The following is a 20,933-nucleotide window of genomic DNA, read 5'->3' as shown; positions in this document are numbered from 1 at the left end:
TGCGCTGGGGGCCCACCCTCCGGGAGCCAGCAGGCAGGAAGCTAGCCAGCCAGAAGGCTGGCGCTCCCCACCCGCAACTCCCTGTGCGCCGGAAACCCTCCTTCCCGGGAACAACGAGGCCGGGAGTGAGTCGCCGGTCTGAAGACCGGCACTCCCCGCCCGAGGCTCCCCATGCGCTGGGGACCCACCCTCCGGGAGCCTCTATCCCTGTTTAGTGTTAACTCTTTTTAAAAAAAAATCAAGAAAAATTTAAAAGTGTTGATAATATGCTAAGTTGTCTGCCTTGTTTCTCCGTTTTCCTTAAACAACACCGGGACTACTGCACACCTGTTTTTACTGGTCTTTGGTTGTATGTTGCAATAATCTTTCTCTTCACTCATTGTACATATTTTTTATTTATATTTATTCCAGAAAGATGTGTGTTGTGTCTTTCAGAGTGCATATACATTTATTCTCGGCACATAACAATGTGTTATATAACAAGTGCTCTTCTGTAGTTTCAGTCTCATGCCTTTAAAGTCAATTCACATTGCAGTGCATAATCTATTCCACAATATCATGCAGTACAACCTTCACATTTTACCTGCTTTCCATAGGATGCCGTATCACATGCTGTCCATTTAAACTTAATATTGCCTCTCATTGCTCCCAGCCAAAAAATGATGCTAAAATGTATATCCTTTTATTGATCTCCTGAGAAACCAACACACATCCCTTTCCAGGCAGATATTATTAATTTATGCTTTGAAGCAAACTTTAGCAAAGGGGAATCCATTGTTTCTTTAAATGTTGTTAATTTGCTACCTCCTTAGAAACAATGAAATCAATATTTTTCTGATAACAACCTCTGATGCCTTTCTGATAACCTTTACCTCATGAAATAATAAGAGTTATTCACTCATGTTCTCCTGTAGTGTCCTGTACAGCCACCAACTGAATTAAAACAAATAGAACAGAAAACAAAAAAGAGAAAAAAGAAAAATACTCACTCCTCATTGTTTTCACAGGGGAGAAATAAGTCCTTCTCTTACTTCCTAAATCTATTTAGGACAAATTAACCCAAAACAACACTTTTTTCCTGTCATTAAAAAAATCAGGCCAAAGTCCGAGAATGTTTTGAATCAAATTTGATGAATAAATCGATGCTTTTAAAAATTCTCTTTTAAGCATTAGCAAGTTCTGAGTTTTACATATACAAATACTATTTAAACTCCATATATCTTTTAATAAAGCACAGTTTAATTGATTTGTTCATTGTGCTCATATTTATTGAGTGAACCTTCATGTCCTTCTGTTTAATGAAGTGTTAGTGCAATTTGATTTGTTTACCGACTGCCTCTATCTTTATATTTGAAGTTATCCAACAGTAAACACACAAAAGCTGCTGTGCAGAGATTAGCAAGTATCTCTGAAAACTTAGTAATTTAAAGGCAACTTTGGAACACATTAGCAATCCTCTGCAGCCCCTGAAAACTTCATGGAGTCATTTTTGTACTTGACTTAGTATCTGCACATTTTAAACAGTAGAATGCCCAGAAACATGGGCTGAGAAGCAAATTTCAATAAAGAAAGAGAAATGCATATATATTTGAACCAAATTGATAAAACATTTTTATTGTGTAAACATTTCAATATGACAAGAGAAAACAATGATCACTTTTTAAATGGAAGCAGAGATCTGCAAACCCATGGGAAGCCAATATAAAAAAAATTTAACACACAAATCACCACTTATCATATCACTTTAAAGAAATACTAATGGAACTAGTAGGGGAAAAAGTGCAGAGACTGTTTATTGTTTGAAAACTGCTAAGAGGTTACGTTTTAGGAACCGCTTCCCCTATGGCTTTTAAGGAGTTCTTACCACCCTCATTTTCACCTTAAAAATCTTTACTCCCAAGAAATCTCATCAAAAACGGTAAGCATGAAGTACTTCACTCAGGAACTACAGACCCAGCCTGACCTACTTGAACCCATATCCCCCAACCCTGTTCTTTCAAGGCAGTACTCAAGCTCCATGAGAATCCATGTGTAATTCACTGATTCAAAAAATACAGGCCAGGCAGGCGATGGGATTGCTAATCTTAGAGTCTGGTCCCACTGATTGAAAGTAGAATGATTCTTACTGAATTTGAGAGAAGTTGAAAAGATATCCCTGCCTTTACATTTGATGCAGATTCATGAATTTCCTTGAGTCAAGCCTGAGTGCATGCCACGTTTCTATTTCCAGTGCTCTGGAGTCCCCAGCAGCAAATCTTGCACACATAAGCGGAGCATAGACTTAAGTAGAATTAGTTGTGCATTGCATAGGTAAGTGTTTGTGGAGGAAGCTTTAACAGTAATAATAGAGTGAGCCTTTCCTATTTAACCCCCATTATGCTCTAAGGGGTATATTTTACCCCACTTTTCAGATGAGGAAACTGAAGTTTAAACAGAGGAAGATAAAATTATGATAAAATTTTATATGACAACTGTTGTGAATATTCAGAATATCTTCTTTTTTGTCCATACTCTCATTCTAGGGGAAAGCCCTGTTTTCCAAACCTTGGGAGTCTTCAAAAGTAGGTTTTAAGGGTGGAATCTGTGTGGAAAAAAAATAGGAATCACTAAGGAAAACAATGTTTTATTGGCTTATTCAAAAAACACAATAGTTATTTTCAAAAGGAAATAACAGATAAACATTGTTTACATAAGGGTAATTCAGCATTACTTGGCCACACTCATGTCTGTTGATAAAGCCGAAATGAACTTTCACTTCGATATACTTTGAAGCCAGCTCTGGCCTGCTTCCAAGGGTAGAGTGGAGGAGAACTTGGCCAGCAGCTGGTCCTGATTGTACTCAGGGTCCTGTGCTAGCACAGAGACACCACACTTCCTTCCTAGCACAGATTTCCCAGGGAAGGCAAGGTCCCTTCCCTCCTGTTTGGAACACCTTTTTAATTTTCTCCTCTTTCAGTGAGCAGGCAGGAGGAGTAAGACCTATGATAACACTATTTAAAACCCCTTACCACTAATGTGTTATTAGATTCCACTTCCTAGATATGAACCCAATTCCCATGTCCTTAATTAGGCCAAAGAGACTCTGTCATCCATGTTCTTCCCACCGTTATCTTTATAGGCCAGTTGTCTTTTCCTTTCAGGCCAGTTGTCTTTTGATAGAATTTGTTTAAAAGTTACTACACAGCGCACTCATGCCCGTACAAAGGTCTGCCCCAAGTCCGTCTTCCATCAGCTGCCTACGGAGCTCCAGAGTGCTGACATTCACTCTTTTACTCCTCAAAGGAAATTCTGAAACTGCACATAGCCTGAATATGGAAAAATATGCAACATTTTCCAAATATATTTATTCTCAGCATCCTATAGTCCAGTGGTCACTGATTTAATGTTTGACCTCATAACTTCCAGCCTTTTCAGTGATGTGAAGAAGCTAATCAGTGAATACTTAAAAAAGAAAAGGCATTAGCCAATAGGATCTCAGTTCTACAAGGTTCTCAATCTTGGTTACGTGATAGAATTATACGGCATACTTTAAAACATACTGATTCCTAGGTGTGCACCGCACCAATGATATCAATGTCTCTGTAAAGTAGGTATGAGCAATTTTAGACATTCCGCTGGTGCTAGTAGGGTTGAGAATTATTGAGCCAACCAGTGTTTTCAAAAAGTGAAGGCATATTATGTCTTTAGAATTTCAAAAATGAGTATATTTCTTAAATGATAGAATTGCTGGTCTGTACTGAATTCAGAGTGACTATGTAGATCTTCTTATGCTTGCAGATGATAGTACATCTTAAGTTAACCCTGTGTAACTTTACTCAACAAAATGTGGTTCAAAGGTCTCAGATCCTGTAAAAAATTCAGACTCTCAGGCCACACTCAGAACCATTAAATTTATAATATTGCCTTTTAATAAGACTCCCCTGGGATATTTGCACTCACAGTCAAGTTTGGAAAGAACTGATATGTAATTTTAGCTATAGGGAAAGCTTTTGAAGGTAGAGGTTGGTTTTCCATTCCAGCATTACATTAGAAAATAAAATAGGCACTGTGTTAAGAAGGGGACAGGAGGATATTTCCCCTGCATGCGGAGGAGTTCGTCTGAGTGGGAGCTTTCTCAAGATGATTCATAGATCTTCATTTCAGTCATTAATTCTTTTCATCTGACACCTAGTTTCATTTCCTAATGAACGCGCTATCTTTTCACATATGCTTTCTTTCTTTGGCACTGTATTGAATTTTTCATTCTGTGAACGAAAATTGCAACAGAAGGCAGTAGAGCCAAATATCAAGCAATGAGGGGATTTGGTGCTTAGTGACTGGTGACTGAGAGTCTTAGGCAGCAGAATATTGAGTTTCCGACACACTTCATAGTACAGACAATCAAGGGCAAAGTGAACTAAGGAAAAAGCACTTACCTTATGATTAGTCCGCCTCTCTTCAGAACATAGTTTAATATCGCTCCTTGTTTTACTTTTCAATCTGACCTGACCTTTCTCTATAACTGGGTAAGGAAAGAGGGAGAGATAGAGAGAGAAGCAGGCAAGTAACGCTCCTTAAAAGATTTAATAATAATTACTGATCTTAAGAACCACATCCATATTAAATATTTTACTACACAAACTTTCACTGCTTAGGAAAGCAGGACCTCCTATGTGACTACTGGTCATTTGAACACTTTGAGCACGGTGGCTAGAAAAGAGTTTCCTTCCCCATCAAATCTTCTTCACTTTCTAAATATCCCCCCACATCGCTCACACTTTTTATTTTATTTACTTATTTATTTAATCACTTATTTATTGTCTTTTTGAGACAGGGTCTTGCTATGCAGTTCAGGCTGGTCTTGAGCTCACTTTGTAGCCTAGGCTGGCCTCAAACTTTCAATGATCCTCCTGCCTCAGCTTCCCAAGTACTGGTATTACAGTGTGCGCCACCATTCCTAGCTTTGCACTGTTCAAATAGCTACTATTTATTTACATTTACTTCAAACTAACTTTTAAAGAGGTATTAATAAATAAACTTTCAACAGGAAACTATTAGGAACCCTAAATGACATAATTTTGGTTTGTTTTCACAAACTTTATTATTTTCAAAAGTTTTAAATATGTGGAAAATTGTAAAGGTAATACAGGGGATATCCAGATAATCCATAACCATGGATATTAATGAAGTTAACAACATGTTAGTATATTCAGGAACCAACATGAACATATTGTTGTGAACTAAAGTTTATTTTTTATTTGATTTTTTGTTTGTTTTTAAATTAAAATTTGCTTTTAAATTAGTACCTAAAAATCATATATATTTATGGTGCACCATGTTTTGTTTTGATATGTCTATACATTGTATAATAATTAGTCAGGTTAAAAATACATATCTTTTCACATATTTATCATTCCTCATGGTGAAAGCATTCAAAACTCTGAAATGTACCTTACAATATTGCTATTTCTCAGTTCTTATCAAATATATTGTCACTGTCCTGAGCATGACAATTTCAAAGTCATTTCAAAGAATACAAATACTAGTAGGAAAAAATAATTTGGGTTCCAGTGACTCAAACTATCAAGTTGTGCTTTATAATCTCCTGAAAGGAAAAGATACACCCACTAAATCAGGTATCTCTATAAGAAACTATATCAATTTGAAATAAGAAATGGAGGTCATTGCAACAGTTATAGAAAAATTAGTATAGTGCCATCAGAGGAATCATCCTGTTATAGAGACCTTACACGTGGGTTTTTGGTCAAGCAAGTCAAGCCCATATCCAACATTTATAAGCTGTTAGGCCTCAGTTTTATTCCTGGAAACTGGGCAAAATAAACATTTAAGGACTATTGAGCAGACTTTTATAACAAAGAAGGAACTTTTATTTATTGAGGATTTTCCATATACCCAATGCTGTACTATTTCAACTACTTTTTCACTCCCTTCCTTTCTTATGTATTCCATACCTGAATTCATCTATGTGTACCATTTGTAAAGACAAAGTAACCTAAAGTAACAAAAGGGATGTCCTCACAAAGGAAAAGTGGTATTTCTCTTTGTGGTAATAAAGCTGGATAGTTCATCTTTGCATGATTTTTATTATTGACTTTATGGTAATATTGTAAAATTTGATTCAAAGGAGCATTGAAGACTAATTTTTTTCTTCTATTTTCATAAAGTTCTATCTCCCAACGTTCGTTTCAGGATATTTATAAGGCTTGATATAAAGCCCCAGAAGAATGATTTTACACGGAAATATTAACTCAGTGTTCTGAGGTTCCTTTCCAAGAGTTGATCTGGTTTTCCCAAAGTGCTGGCTATCAATTCCTACTTCTTCCTGGCACATGGAGCAGCATGGGAAACAGGGAATTCATCTCTCACACATAGTGCAGTTTTGGCAATTGGCGGAGTGTCTGTCCATCCAGGAGAAAACATTCACACACTCATTCGTGTTCACCCCACCCACATCCACAAGTCTGGTCTTAAGAGCTGCCGTTAGAACTGCCATCGCATTCTGAGGCAGACATCTGTATTATGATGCACACATTTCCCTGTGTCTCAGCTCAGTGAATTCTTCCATTGTTGGGCTGTCCTTTTCCTTCCATTCTTAATCCTTCCATGTCAGGGCTCAGTATCTCTCAATGTGCTGATGCTATGAGTGTGGGATGACCATTTAATTTCTTCACCCAAAATGGCCAAGACATGTTAAAGACACAAAACAAGGACTTCACAAATAAAGTATTTTGAAATTTATCCCAGCATATATATTTCGCTAGCTGGAAAAATGTATATTATGGTTTAGATGCATACCTGATTCAAATTTTTACATACTTTTTCAAACATAGAAATAGAAGCCTACTTTAGACATTCTGGGTTATTTCCCACTAAGGGTACCTTATCAGCCATTTCAATTTTTACATGCAAAGAAATCGTCTCTATTGTCCATCATTGGATTTACAAAATCACATTGTATAGTAGAGAACTCAAAGGGGACCATGACATATCACAAAATTCATTCAAGACTCTCTAAATCATCTTGAATAATACTGCTGGGGAACTCTCCAGAAAGAGATTTTATGACTTGCTCTAGTAAAATGATTTATTTCCCTAAGTGCTTCCTGTCTCCTGCTCATACTTTGAGGGAAATAGAAGATTATCATTTCTTGTTAGCATCCAAACATGCATATGCCAGCTCCACAAATGATGAAAGATAACATACTGACTGCCAGTGTGAGCCAACTTGAGTAAGCCAGAGACCAAAAATTCTTGTGCAGTTGGGAAACATTGTGGTTAAGAATCTAGGCTCTGAACATAGACAGTATGAAGTTTCTGTTTCTACAATTAAAAAAAAATTATATGACCTTGAAAGTTTGCTTACCTATCAAGGATTCATTGTCCTTAATTGAGGTAATAATACTACCCAGCTCATCAAATTGCAAAACAAGAATTAATACATTTTAAGGGGGTAGAAAAATGTTCAACAAATAGAATTATTGTTATCTTCTTTGCTAGACATTCATCATAGATATTTTAAGCATTTAATCTCCTGATATACAATTCATAGGCCATTGTTACCTCCATTGTACAAATTTAAAACATAGAGTGAAGTGCTATTAGCAGCCTGCTGTAGAGGATATCAGGAGTCAGTGGCAGACATTAGAAAGGAGATTTGAATTCAGGGTAACATCACTTCAAAGCTTCTTGCAACATTTGGCCTCCACATAGAAGTAATTACCTTCTCTTCCTAGCAATAAAACATTGAGGAGAATTATAAATTCCACGTGGTATAATTTTCTTTAACAAATTTTTTACATTTTTAAATGGAAATTACTCATTAAGTTTTTCTTCTGCTTAATTTTTCAAAGAAAGACAGATTTTTTTCCTAAGAATATGTAAAGTATTTTACGATGGAAATTGATTTCGAAGCTTTTTGCTTTTGTTTTTCCATTGATCATACATTTATTTGGGGTCATTTGCTGAGGGCTACAAAATTTTGATCAGTGAGTACAGAGAAACTGTTAGTGTTATCTTCTACTTGCTAAGACATTATTTAAGTAGAAGAGATGAAACAACTCCCTATTTAATATATAACAAAATATTCAATAGCATATAATGAACTACTAGCCTAAGTAAACAGGGGGAGAATATTATGTAAGCTGTGATGATTTGATATAGAGCAATGAAACAAGCCTTTAGCTAGGAATAAAAGAATGGAGAAAATTCTACTTAAGTACAAAGTATTCTAGACCAATTATACAGTCAGAAGTATGCATGTGTATATAATCAAGAAGGGCATGTTTTGGGAAAAAATGAGGAAATAATGTCATTTGAGCAAAAATCCGTGTTAAGATTTGTGAGCTGGAACTGGAAACACCATTTAAAAAATCACATTATCACCAACCTTGGACAATAAACTGAAGTATTTTGATTCGTTTTTACAGGCACTTCAACTGTCAGAAAACAATGGAGTCATGTGTGAGAGGTAAAATTGTATAATAAGCCAAATTCATTGATGTGTGAGTTGAAGAAATAGAGGTCAGACACGCAAGGAGTCAGGAAGGGTACCACCCGACACTTTTAGAAGGATGATATATCAACACATGCAGTAGTTTGAAGAGTGATAGAAATTTCAACAATGTGAAAAATAATAGTACAAAATTATTGTGTACCACCAATCTGGTAAACATAAAATTAAGTCTAAAGTATTGAATTCAGAGGTTATACAATAATGTAGACATTCAAAAAATCCTTACATTATTGTATATGTAATGATACAATACAATAAGATGAATTACACTAAAAATTTAGGAAGAAGAGGATATGAAAACAAAGACAAGCTAGAGTCACTTTACAAAAAGTATTACATATTCATTTTCATTATTGACAGTGATAATTAACAAAATATTGATTTAAATGCTTTTATTGAGTAAAAAATTGATAAATGACATAAGTGTAGCAAAGTATTATTTGACTCTGGAAGATGTTTTTATCAAGCTCCATTGAGCTCTTTGTGAGAGTAAAATTATCCTATTAAAATATCAGAAAAACCCAAAGAGCTATTTCAGGTGAAATGCAAAATTGGATCAATATTGAGACTGAGAAAAAACTTAAGTATTATTACCCTAATTAAGAAACATGCTAAGTAAATATCTTTAGTATGATTAAAATGCATTTTGGTAGCTAAAATGTAACTCCAACTTCCATAAAAGGAAGGAAGTAAATTATTTAGTTATTGAAGAAAAATACAAAGAGAATATGATCTAAGTAGCATAATACAAGAAGAGAAAAAGCATACAAAGGAAAAGATTTTAAAACCATAAAGCACAGAGGATGACAGAACTAAGATCAAATTTAGAGATCTGTTTAAAAAAACTGAATGAATAAGTTAAATTTCTCTATTGAATGAAATTAATAAAATTCAGGCATTTGCTGTTTAAAAGACACATACATTAAATTGATGGAGATAGTTTAAACATAAAAATGGACAAGTAATCACAATCAAAACAAAGAATAAAAATCCAAGAATGAAGGTAAAAATAAGAAAATCAATAATAAAGGGCACAGAAGATATTTGAATAGTCATTTCAAATATGAAATAATGATCATTCATAATGAACCAGGTATTTTCCTACAGTTTGTGGTAAAATATAAATATGTTCAACCTTTCTAGAAAATAATCTTGAAAAATAACTCTAAATTCAGTAGGAATTTTCTGAAGAAATAATCATGAATGAATACAAAGACTTGAATGAAGAGATAAACAGATGTCCACTTAAGCTCATTGTTTATAGTAATTAATTGAAAACATCTAAATGAAATTTCTTAAATCAAATATAATACATTCTTAGAATTAAGCATAGTGCAATATGATGCAACGCTTAAAATTATAGCGATCATAGTTATATTTAGAAATTATTGTTGGTGATGAGAGGAAATGTTTGTAACACACTAAATTTGAAAGCAGAAGTTATGGGAAAAAGCAAGATAAAAAGTATAATGTATATAATGTATTTATCAAGGTAGTTATGATGATACTACAAAATTTCACTGGACTCTTCCTCACATGTCACCTCACTTAACCCACTCCACAGCACTCACTCCACATCTGAAGAACCTTGAGTACCGGTTCCGTAGTGCATCAGTTGACAGAAAGCTCCATATATGTACACAGTCAGCACTTGCTTGCTTCATTAAACTTTGTTGACTTGGACAACCCTCTTCCCATTTTTGTTCACCAGATTTAGATGGGGAGAAATGGATCAAAATGATTTGCACGGAGCCTAATGTTACTAGAAAATTCTTGAATTTAAATGTGAATTTAACGTGACTATATATCACATATGCATATGTATCTTCATCAGACAAATAAATTGAGCTAGACTTTATAAAGTTATATTTTTACACACCCACATTTTCAATGGAAGCATTTATACTATCTACATTAAAATGTACTAAATGGCAGCTATTTTGAATATCAGCCATATATTAACTTCGTGAGAAGAGCATTGCTATTTTACAGTTTTGGAAATTCTTTGATATCTTAATCAAAGGCAGTTGGATCTTTTCATGTTTTTCTGCAATTTGTAGCAGCATGCTTTTTCTACTTGATGTATATGAAGAAAATCTGGTTTCACACAGATGCATAATCGAAAGGGAGAAGAATTTTCAGATAATTGCAGCTACTCTTTAATATTACACCAAAACCTGACAAGTAGTAATTTCTTTCAAGTTATAAAGATATAAAGTTATCTCAATGAAGTTTTCTTACCCTTTTATAGGAAAAGTCCAGTGATTTGTCTTATATTTTAAAGTATAAGTATACTTTTTATAGGGGTTATAGGGATGGGGTCATGGGTACGTGGCATCACACCTGGCATTTTATTCATTTGGGGAGAAATAACTGAACAATATCGAAGTCTGAGGAATGACAGTTTGTCATGGTTTCAGGTAAAATATTGTTTCATGGTGTCATTTGATGACAATATAGATTCAATAATAGGAATCTATTATTTGACTAAATTATTGAACATGAGTAGACTAAGTATAAGTGTCACCCAAAGTCTGAAAAGACAGTCCTTGGAAATAGATTTAGACTCATATTTTTTCAGTTAATTAAAATTCAACACTGTGTTTGAGGCTTGCCGGCCTATAACTTGTTCTGGAAATTGTTGCCTACATTTTCCTTTATATTCTAAGGAGCTGTCCTAGTGATTGCCCAACACTAACGTTTAGCTCTGACATTGTCTTAACAAGATGCATTGAAGATTTTTAAAAAATCAAAGTGTGCAAGAATTTCTTTGCTGTTTAAAGTAATTCTAACTCAATCTAAAGTTCACCAATAACTAAATGCTTTTTTATGATGATTGTTGGATCAGATAGGAGTTTTATCCAAACTATTTATCCTAATCAGCAGTTGGAGGAGAAGAATGTTAAATAAACGATCTTATTTTGATTCTTTCTCTGGATGTTTACCAGGCTGTTGACAAAACCCAGAGAAAGTTTAATGATTTGGTGGGGGAACTTGAGACAGAAGTGGGAACTGCTTTTAGAGACTCATTGGCTTCTTTTTTTCTTTTAGTACAACAAAAGGAAAATGATGACAGGCCACCTCTTGGTACCCAGTTTGAATTGGAAAATTCATCATGCTCCTTGTCGAGAATTCAGTTCTCTCACGTTGAACTGAATAAACATTTTCAGTGAAAGCCAGAAAGACACAGATAAAAGTCAGATGTCTTTGAAGAAAAAAGAAAAAAGTACAGAAAACTTTACATGGGGGATCGAAGGGAAAGGACTCTCCAAATTCTCACACATGAACTTATGCAAGGTTACTCACAGAGTGCCAACAAATAAGGGTTGTAGCTTCGGCACTGCATTATGTAGGGACACAAGCTTGAGTGTGTTATCTCTTAGGACTGTCATGCTAAACAAACAGTTATGATATCCAAGGAAACAATTTGGATGCACATTCATTGAAGGAATTACTGGAGTTGGTCAATTTTATATCCTTATTAATCTTTTTATATCTTGGGTAATACCAATTCCCTAAAGCACGCTATTTAAAGCTTAGGGAAAATGCATCTTCAAGGACCAACTGCCAGCAAGGAAGCTTCTTTCAACATCTGGGAATAAAAATCACCACCAAATATAGATCATTGGGTCAACTTGCTTTGGGAAATTGTGAAATTAAAAAACGCGAGTTCCGACATTTGCATAAGCTTCCTGGCTTCAGGATAACTAATTTAGAATCTATTTCTGGATCTGTACGCTGACGGACAATGTACAGATGTCACTATCATATTCTTAACTGTTAGTAGAAGCCTGGAAATATATTAGGGTATTTTTCATTTGTCTTCTCATCATTTTGATTTATGTCTTTTTTTTTCCTTATTGCTATCAAAATCCAACCACAGTTAACATATGTATGCAAAACTTCCTATCAACATAACCTCAGGACCCCCTTATTTCACAGAATTTGGAACTTGTATTGAGTTACTGCTTTCTCTCTAGAATGTATAAAACTGATATTCAATTTCTCTGGACCTACCAAGTGACACATGATTCTGACACAGGTATGTTCCAAATGATTTTAGTCAAATGGTAGATAATAATCACAAATTTACAAGTCTTATTTTCCAATAAATTGCCATTTAGTCATCTTCTAAACTAGAGTTTGCTGTCACTGTTGCTTTATGCTTTCTTTTCTTCCCAGCTGAATGTATCCAAAGAATCCTCAATCATCCTCCCTTTCCAATAATTCTAATCTACTGTAGTATTTGCTAACCAAACAATTAACAGAAATTCTCTCATTCACAGTACTGATGTCCTCATATTCTGAACTAATAGTAATCTGCTCCACTGACCACATTGTATTAGTCACTCCTTTTTGAGATGGCAGTTCTTGAAATGGATCTTGGACATTGTTCCTCACTATCATTTTCTTATCTACCTCCTTTGTGGACTTGACTTCCTTCACCAATGCCTAAACTTTGAAGTTTCCTAGAGTTTTGTCTATTCACACACTTTGGCACTATTCGTCCCCTCTCTGGTAAATAATTTGTGTTTTCATTGCACCTACACACAAACACACACATCCTGCAAGCCAGTAATAGCAACTGTCTTCTTGTTCAGCTGTATTCTGCATACGCCTATTTGGCGTTCCCATCAATAACTCAATTTAAGTATGCGCAAAGCTGAATTTCCCCCCGACTCATCTCTTAATGTTCACCAACTCTATTTTTTGGACCACAGTTTTAGAAACCTAAGAGTCCTTAAAACTTGCCCATTCCCTCCCTCTCCTTCTACCTCCAATCGTCTTCACACTCTGATAGTTTAGGCCTGAATATTTCATTCTACATCTCCCAACCCAAACACAACTTTCCTAAACTGAGCTCTCATTGTCTTCTTTTGGATGACTGTAAACATCTTTACTAATGGTGTTCTTCTTCTGAATTGCATTTTTAAAAACATGTAACACCTGTATTAAAAAATGCTTTTGATCCTGTTTAATGTCAGGGTCTCACTGGAGCTTGTTGTGGAATAATAAACATACATCCAAATATAAAGCATATTTAAATACTTGTAGTTAAAAGCTTTGGGGTTATTTTTATTATAAAGAAACCACGAAATGATAGTACAACAACTTATAAAAGAGAGACTTGTATTTCTGTCTCTTATTTATAAAAAAGCCTTCAAGTAGACAGACTTAGGTTGTTATGGAGCTTTCACAATGTCATCCAGGAGGGGTCCCATCTCCTTTTTTCTTGCTGAGCTTTGCTTAGCACAAGATAGCCATTCTCTTGGTCACTTTTAGCTGGTAGGTACTCAGGAAAAAGAGAGGAAGAAAAAAACTTTAAACAACTTCTAAAATTTTTCTTCTTTAAGTGACACACACACGTATTTTTAAGAAAAACTGAAGATTTCAAACAATAGGCTTCAAACAGTGAGATATTTCTATTTTTTTACTATATTACTTGCACCCTAGAAACTCAGTATATCTATATCTTAATATAATACATTAATTTATATTTTAGTCACAGATGTTTAGATACTAATTTTCCACAAATTATTATTCCATTGCTTTTCTTAGAGTGTTATTTTGAAAATTAACTCGTGTAAATGAGAGTACAAAGCCTGATGCACAGAATTTGGCAAATGACCACTTTTTGGTTTCTGCTAATGACACTATAGAGGAGAGGAGAACTGGAAGATTTCTGCATGGAAATTATTCTAAGAGTGATTTACTCTATTTTATTTAAAAGCTCTAATTGCTTTGTAGATTGTTAACTTTCTGGTGATGGTTCTTCTCCTAAACCAGCAGGTTGAAAGAATTCCACCAGTATTACCACGAAAAGAAAAAATAATGCAAGAGTTGAATGCAAGGAATAGTGGCATATTGGGAAGTAAGTGAACAAGTAGTCAAGGATATAACACTCAAGATTAAAGAACTACTGGGTTACCCAATGAAGGAGGGTAGAATGAAGAAATAGAAATATAAAAATAAATTCAGTCAGTTCCTTGTCCAAATTGAACACCACCAAATAAGAGCCAGAAGTTCTTTTTGACACATTCTTGTAGAATTTGTGCATATTCACTACCACCTGAAGATGCTTTGTGTTAAACAATATAAAAATTATCCTTTATGATATAAAGGGACATAAATTAATTATTAATTCAAATTAACTATCAATAGTTCCTACATACTCTTCTTCAGTGAACTGATATTTTATGGCTGTTTTGTTCAAATAAAACCTTCATAAATTTATTCTGAAGATTAACGTGGTTAGAAAAAAATGATAAGACACATTGTATATAAAATGACAGATCTGATACAGAGTATAGCTTAAAATCTAATATATAGTTGCTGTATAATGAGGAATTTGTTTCTTATTACTGTTTATCAATTTGCTTTCTAGGAGAATTGTATTTCTTTTTTTTTTTTTTTTTTTTTTGACAGCGTTTCGCTACCGGGAACCGAACTCACGACCTTGCACTTGCCAGGCAGGCGCTTTTGCCACTGAGCTAAATCCCCAGCCCTGACAATTGTATTTCATGGAATGTTTGTATAATAGGATGCTGAGAGGGGTTTATTTAGTTGCTCTAGGTTTTGGCAGCAGAATGAAAATCTAAGGACAAAATGCTGTTCTCGTTGAATTCAAAAAAATCTAAATGACTCAGATAATACACAGTATAGCATTTAAGGTCAAAGAGACTTGTCCTCAACTTTCAGATGATACCTAGATAAATGGGTAGGTAGAGGACTGATAGATAAGGTGATTGAATAAAATATAAGTGAAGAGCAGATCTTAGTAGAGGCATTTACTTGTAATATCTTTTAAAATGTCAGGAAACTTTCATATGTATAAAAATTATCAAAAGCCATAAAATTTTAAAAATTCAGAGTCAGACCCTCTTACAATTTTCTTAGGAATATACAGCACTGGTTCTACTTTCTTCCTGCCTCTCCATCAACCTCTATAAGCAGAGAGGAGAATTGGATAAAGTCCTTCCTTGTGTCAGTGGGCGGTGAGAAATATTTATAATTCCTTCCTTTCCCTGCTGTAGGAGGTGAAAAACATGCTCCTCACCCCCAGCCTTCTGAGAGTTTCCTTCAGAGTCACTTAGGAAGGCTAGGAACAACGTGGAGAGATTGGTCTCTTGTCCAATTAGAAATGTGCTTTGGGAGACCAGCCAATCTGCATGTTGTTCCAGTCTAGCTGAGGATGAAGGGAATGGGAGGATGTATATAGAAAAGAGAGCAGGCACAACCTGCATGTGGATTTTCATAGTCAAGTGGGCACTAAAGAAGACAGTCAGTCCTGAGTGAACTTACCAGCACCACCTTTCCTCGTGAGACTTAGACATAAATCTTCTGCAAACCCCGCTGAGCATCTTCCTGCACTTTCTCTGACCAGGCAGATTCATATCCAGTTACTTCCAGTTGCCTCTCAGCTCTTTCTCCAGCTGCAGAGTTGGGACTACTAGCCAGCAACGAGCTCTCTGGGTGCGGTTTTGTGGGATAGTTGCAAGCAGCAGTCACTGGTGAAAGAAGCTTTCCTATCTGGAGAGGGTGTCTGAGCCCAAATTGTTTATATCCTCTTTGTCTCCTGCTGGGAGTCAGTTCCAGAGCGATCCAAAAATCTCAGTGAACATCAGTTTACACTCTCTTTTTAAACACAAAACAGTACAAACTAGCCAGTCTGGCTGTGATCTCCTATCACAAATAAAATACTTTACACTCCACTTTGAGCAATGAAGTTTATAATTTATGGAGTTAAGACTTTAGATTCTTGGGTTTCTATGATTACATTCTAAATGTGTTGCTATAGCATAAGGCAAAAGTATTTATTTTACTATATTCTTTAAACACTCTTACTCTCGTGCTCAAAAAATTTTTTTGGATATCCACTAGCTATACTATCCAGAGCCCTGAGCTTACATTAAAGCAACTCAAGGCAATCTCTCTTGCCTAATATTTCACTGCTCTTCACATGAATTATTTACCCGAGTCTGTAATTTCCTTCTTCATACTGTCTCTGGCATTTGTCTTCTCCTTTATATTCCCACAGCTAATATTCTAGACTATTTCCTTGTAACCTCACATCTGGATTATTATAGCAGCCTACTTAGGTAGTCTTGTCAAAGCTGCTTTCAAACTATACTGCAGGCTGCTACCAGATAATTCTTCCTAAAACATGAATTTTACCATGTCCCCTGTTCAAAACCCATCAGTGACTCCTAATTTTGAAGAATAGAATCCTTGTTTTAAGATTTTCCATGCCTGACTGCACAGCAATTTGCCAACTCTCTGTACTTTTCAAATAAACTCAAGCTGTTTTTGTTTTCCTTTCCTCCTACAATGTTCCCGACACATTACTAAATTCTTTGTACTTCCACCTGTTTTATCTGGGTTTTTGGATTTGTCCATAGAAATTTGTCCCATTATTTAAGGCCAAGTATTGTTTTTCCCTTTCTCTGTTTATATAAACTATCAGAGGATATATATTTAACTGATAGCCTCCAATTATGAGCACATTGGAAGTACAGTTTTCCTGACAATTTGGGACATAGTGTTAGGGAAATAAATATGAATTTTCATACAATGGCTCTACAATTTATTATGGATGAACCTGAGCCTACTACCTCAGCTTTCTTTTTTTTTTTTTGTCATTCTGAGATAGGATTCCACTATGAACTTGAGGCTGCCTTTGAGCTCACTTTGTAGGCCATTCTATCCTCGAACTAGCAGGGATTCTCCTGCCTCAGCCTCCCAAGTGCTGGGATTGCAGGTGTGTGCCAGCAAGCCCAGCTCTTTTCCACCTCAGCTTTCTGAGGTTCTTTTGTTTCATCCATAAAAGCAGAGCGGTAAATTTATATTCAGTTTAAGTGTGTAGTCTTGTGTTTCCAACATGTAGTCTTATAGTAAGGAGATTTCACATTTTTTATAGTGTATTGAATAATGTCTAGAGCAGCTTGTAGAATATGCATACACGTGCATGTACACACATGTAAAGGCACACAGAATTCCATGTCTTTTATATGGAATTTGAGGTACACTAGGGTGACAAAAATATTTCCCAAATAATACATGAACATGGATAGTTATGAAGAAAGAAAAATTTCCAGATATTCAGCTTCCATCTATGTACTTTCTAAAAGATCAACTATTTAAGAAAGTATTTAGTTTTTATTCTTTATTTTAAAGAAAAAAGAACAAAAACAAAATAATAAAAACAAGGACAAAAACAAAAAAACACAAAAGCTGTAAAAGTGATATAGAATTTCAAAACGTTGATAGGAAATTTACAGTGGTTGTTGTATTACTTATTGTTACCTTCAAAGTAGTGGCTCAGGTTACCAGATATAGGCATGCAAGATGGATAAAACAGTTAAACATTAAGTGTTCCTTTCAATAAACCAATAGAAATTAGTGCACAATTATCTCAGCTATCTTGTATGTGTGTGTGTGTGTGTGTATATATATATATATTTCCCTACCTTCTGTCTTTCTTTTCTTCTTTCCCTCACCCCAGTTGTCCTTTCCTATTAAGCAGTTTCTTTCCCCTTCACAATATCTATTGTACATTTCAATTTTATTTACTCTTTCAGGTTCTTCCACTAGCAAGATAATGTGGTGTTTCCACATGCTGGTAATTTATTTCGTTTATGAGTATGGTGTCTACTTTCATCCATTTACCTATAGAAGCCTCAAGTTTACCTTTCTTTATAGTTGAGTAATATTCCATTGTATAAAAATGCCACATTTTTCTTATCCACTCCTCAGTTGATGGGCATTAGGTTTGTTTCCAAAATTTTGCTATGACAAATAGTGCTGCTATGAACATGAATGCACATATATTACTCTGGTATAATATTTTCAATCGTTCTGGGAAACTACCCAGAAGGGAAATGACTGGGTTAAATGGGACCTGTAATGCTAACTTTTTGAGGAATCTACAGACCGATTTCCAAAGTAGTTGCATCAGTCTACACTGTCAGCAACAGTGGAGAAGACTTCCTTTTCCCCCACAGTTTGTTGTTCATTGATTTCTCCATGATAGCCATTATAAAATCTCAGTGTTGTTTTGGTTTGCATCTCTTGAATGACCAATGATGTTGAACATTTTTTCATATATTTATTTGCCACTTGTCTTTCTTTATCTGAGAAATGTATATTCATCTCAGATGCCCATTTTTGGATTGGGTTTTGAATTTGGAAATTTTGAGTTTTTCAATTCTTTATATGTTCTAGATATAAGTCCTTTGTCAGACGTACAGTTAGCTAAATTGTTTTCCCACTCTGTGGGTTGTATTTTCATACTACTGGTGATTTCGTTTGAAATACAAAGCTTTTTTAATAGGATGAGATCCCAGTTGTTGATTCTTTTGAGTGTTTGCCATGTAGTTTGGTTTTGTTCATGAAGGTTGTGCCTACCACTGTATCTTCAAGTTTTCGACCTACATTATCTTCCAGTAGATTTGTGTTTCACATTAATATTAAAATGATTGATACATTTTGAGTTTAGTTTACTGTATGGTGATAGACACGGATCTATTTTAGTCTTCAGCATGAAGCGAACCAGTTTTCCCAGCACAATTTATTAAAGAGGCTATCTTTCTTCCAGTGAACATTTTTGGCCCCTTTGTCAATGATAAGGTGGCTGACTGTATTTGTAGTTGTCTTCTAATCTGTTCTGCTGGTTCTCAGGTCTATATTTTTTTGCCAGAACCATATTGATTTTATCACAGTAGCTTTGTAGTATGATTTCAAGTCAGAGATTGTGATGCCTCCTTACTGGTATTTCTTGCCCAGGATTGCCTTTACAATGGTAAGTCTCTTCTGGTTCCAGATGAATTTTAGGAGTATTTTGTCTACTCTGAGGTATATGAATGGTACTTTGATTGAGATTGCATTAAATTTGTACAACAGTTTTGGAAGTATGGCTACTTTCACTATGTTGGTTCTTCCTATCCATGAGGAAGGTATATCTTTCCAGTTTCTGATATCCTCTTCAATCTCCTTTTTCAGAGCACTGTAATTTTCAATATAAAATCTTTTATTTCCTTTGTTAGATTGACTCCTATTTAATTTTTTGGATGCTATTGTGAAAGGTGTGGCTTCCCCAATTTCTCTCTCAATAAGTTTGTTGTTTATGTCCAATAATGCTATTGATTTTTGAGTATTGACTTTATATCCAACCACACAACTGATTGGGTTATTAATGCTAGGCATCTTTTGGTGGAGTTTTTGGGGTCTCTTATGTAGAGTATCAAGTCATCTGTGAACAATGATAATTTCACTTCTTCCATCTCTATCCTTATTCTTTTATTTCTCTCTCTTGTCTAATTGCTCTGGCTAATGTTTCCAAAACTATATTGAAAAAGGAATGGTGACTGTGGACATCCTTGTCCCTGATTTTAGAGTGAAAGCTTTCAGTTTTTTTCTATTTAGTATGATGTTGGCCATTGGTTTGTCATAGATGATGTTTATCAGAATGAGATAAAGACTATTCCTATTCTCTGTAGGGTTTTTATCATGAATGAATGCTGGACTTTATCAAAAGCTTTTTCTGCATCTATAGATGTGATTTTGTCTCTGGTTCTGTTGATATGGTGTATTACATCTATTGATTTGCATAAGTTGAACCATCCCTGAATTCCTGGGATAAATCCCACCTGGTCATGGTGTATCATCTTCTTGATGACTTGATGCATTGTTTGCTAGTACCTTATTGAGGATTTTTTCATCTGTGTTCATTAGAGAGATTGGTCCGTAGTTCCCTTTTTTGGTTGTATCTTTCTATGGTTTTTGTATCAGGATAATACTTGCTTTCAGGAAAGAGTTAGGGAGTATTGCTTCCCTTTCAATTTCATTATAGAGTTTAAAGACTTGCATTAGATAGTCTCTAAATTTCTTATAGAATTCAGCTGTGAATCCATCAGGACCTGAGCTTTTCTTCGTTGTTAAGTTTTAAATTACATTTTCAATCTCATTAACTGATATTGAGTTATTCTGGATTTTTATATCTTCTTGATTCAGCTTTGGTAATTCATATGTATCTAGGAATCTGTAATTCATATGTATCTAAGAATCTGTCCATTTCTTCTGTGTTTTCCATCCTATGAGAGTAAAGGTTTTCAAAGTAGGTATTCGTGATCTTCTCAATTTCCACAGGAACTGTAGTGACTTCACCCTTATCATTCCTCAATGCATGAATTGGAGTCCTTCTTCCCTTTTTTGACAAGGTTGGCTAAAAATTAATCAGTTTTATTTGTTTTCTCAAGGAACCAACTCTTTGATTCATTAATTGTTTGTGTTGTGTTCTTGGTTTCAATTGTGTTAATTTCTCCTCTGATATCTATAATGTCCTCCCTTCTATGGGCTTTGGGTTTATTTGTTCTGCTTTTTCTAGAAGCTTGAGGTGTAACATAAGATTGTTTATTTGTGCTCA

This window comes from Chinchilla lanigera, unplaced genomic scaffold (assembly GCF_000276665.1).
Source record: "Chinchilla lanigera isolate Chin_1 unplaced genomic scaffold, ChiLan1.0 scaffold00009, whole genome shotgun sequence".
Lineage (NCBI taxonomy): Eukaryota > Metazoa > Chordata > Mammalia > Rodentia > Chinchillidae > Chinchilla > Chinchilla lanigera.
The sequence above is the reverse complement of the archived record's forward strand: the minus strand, read 5'-3'. Positions refer to the sequence as shown.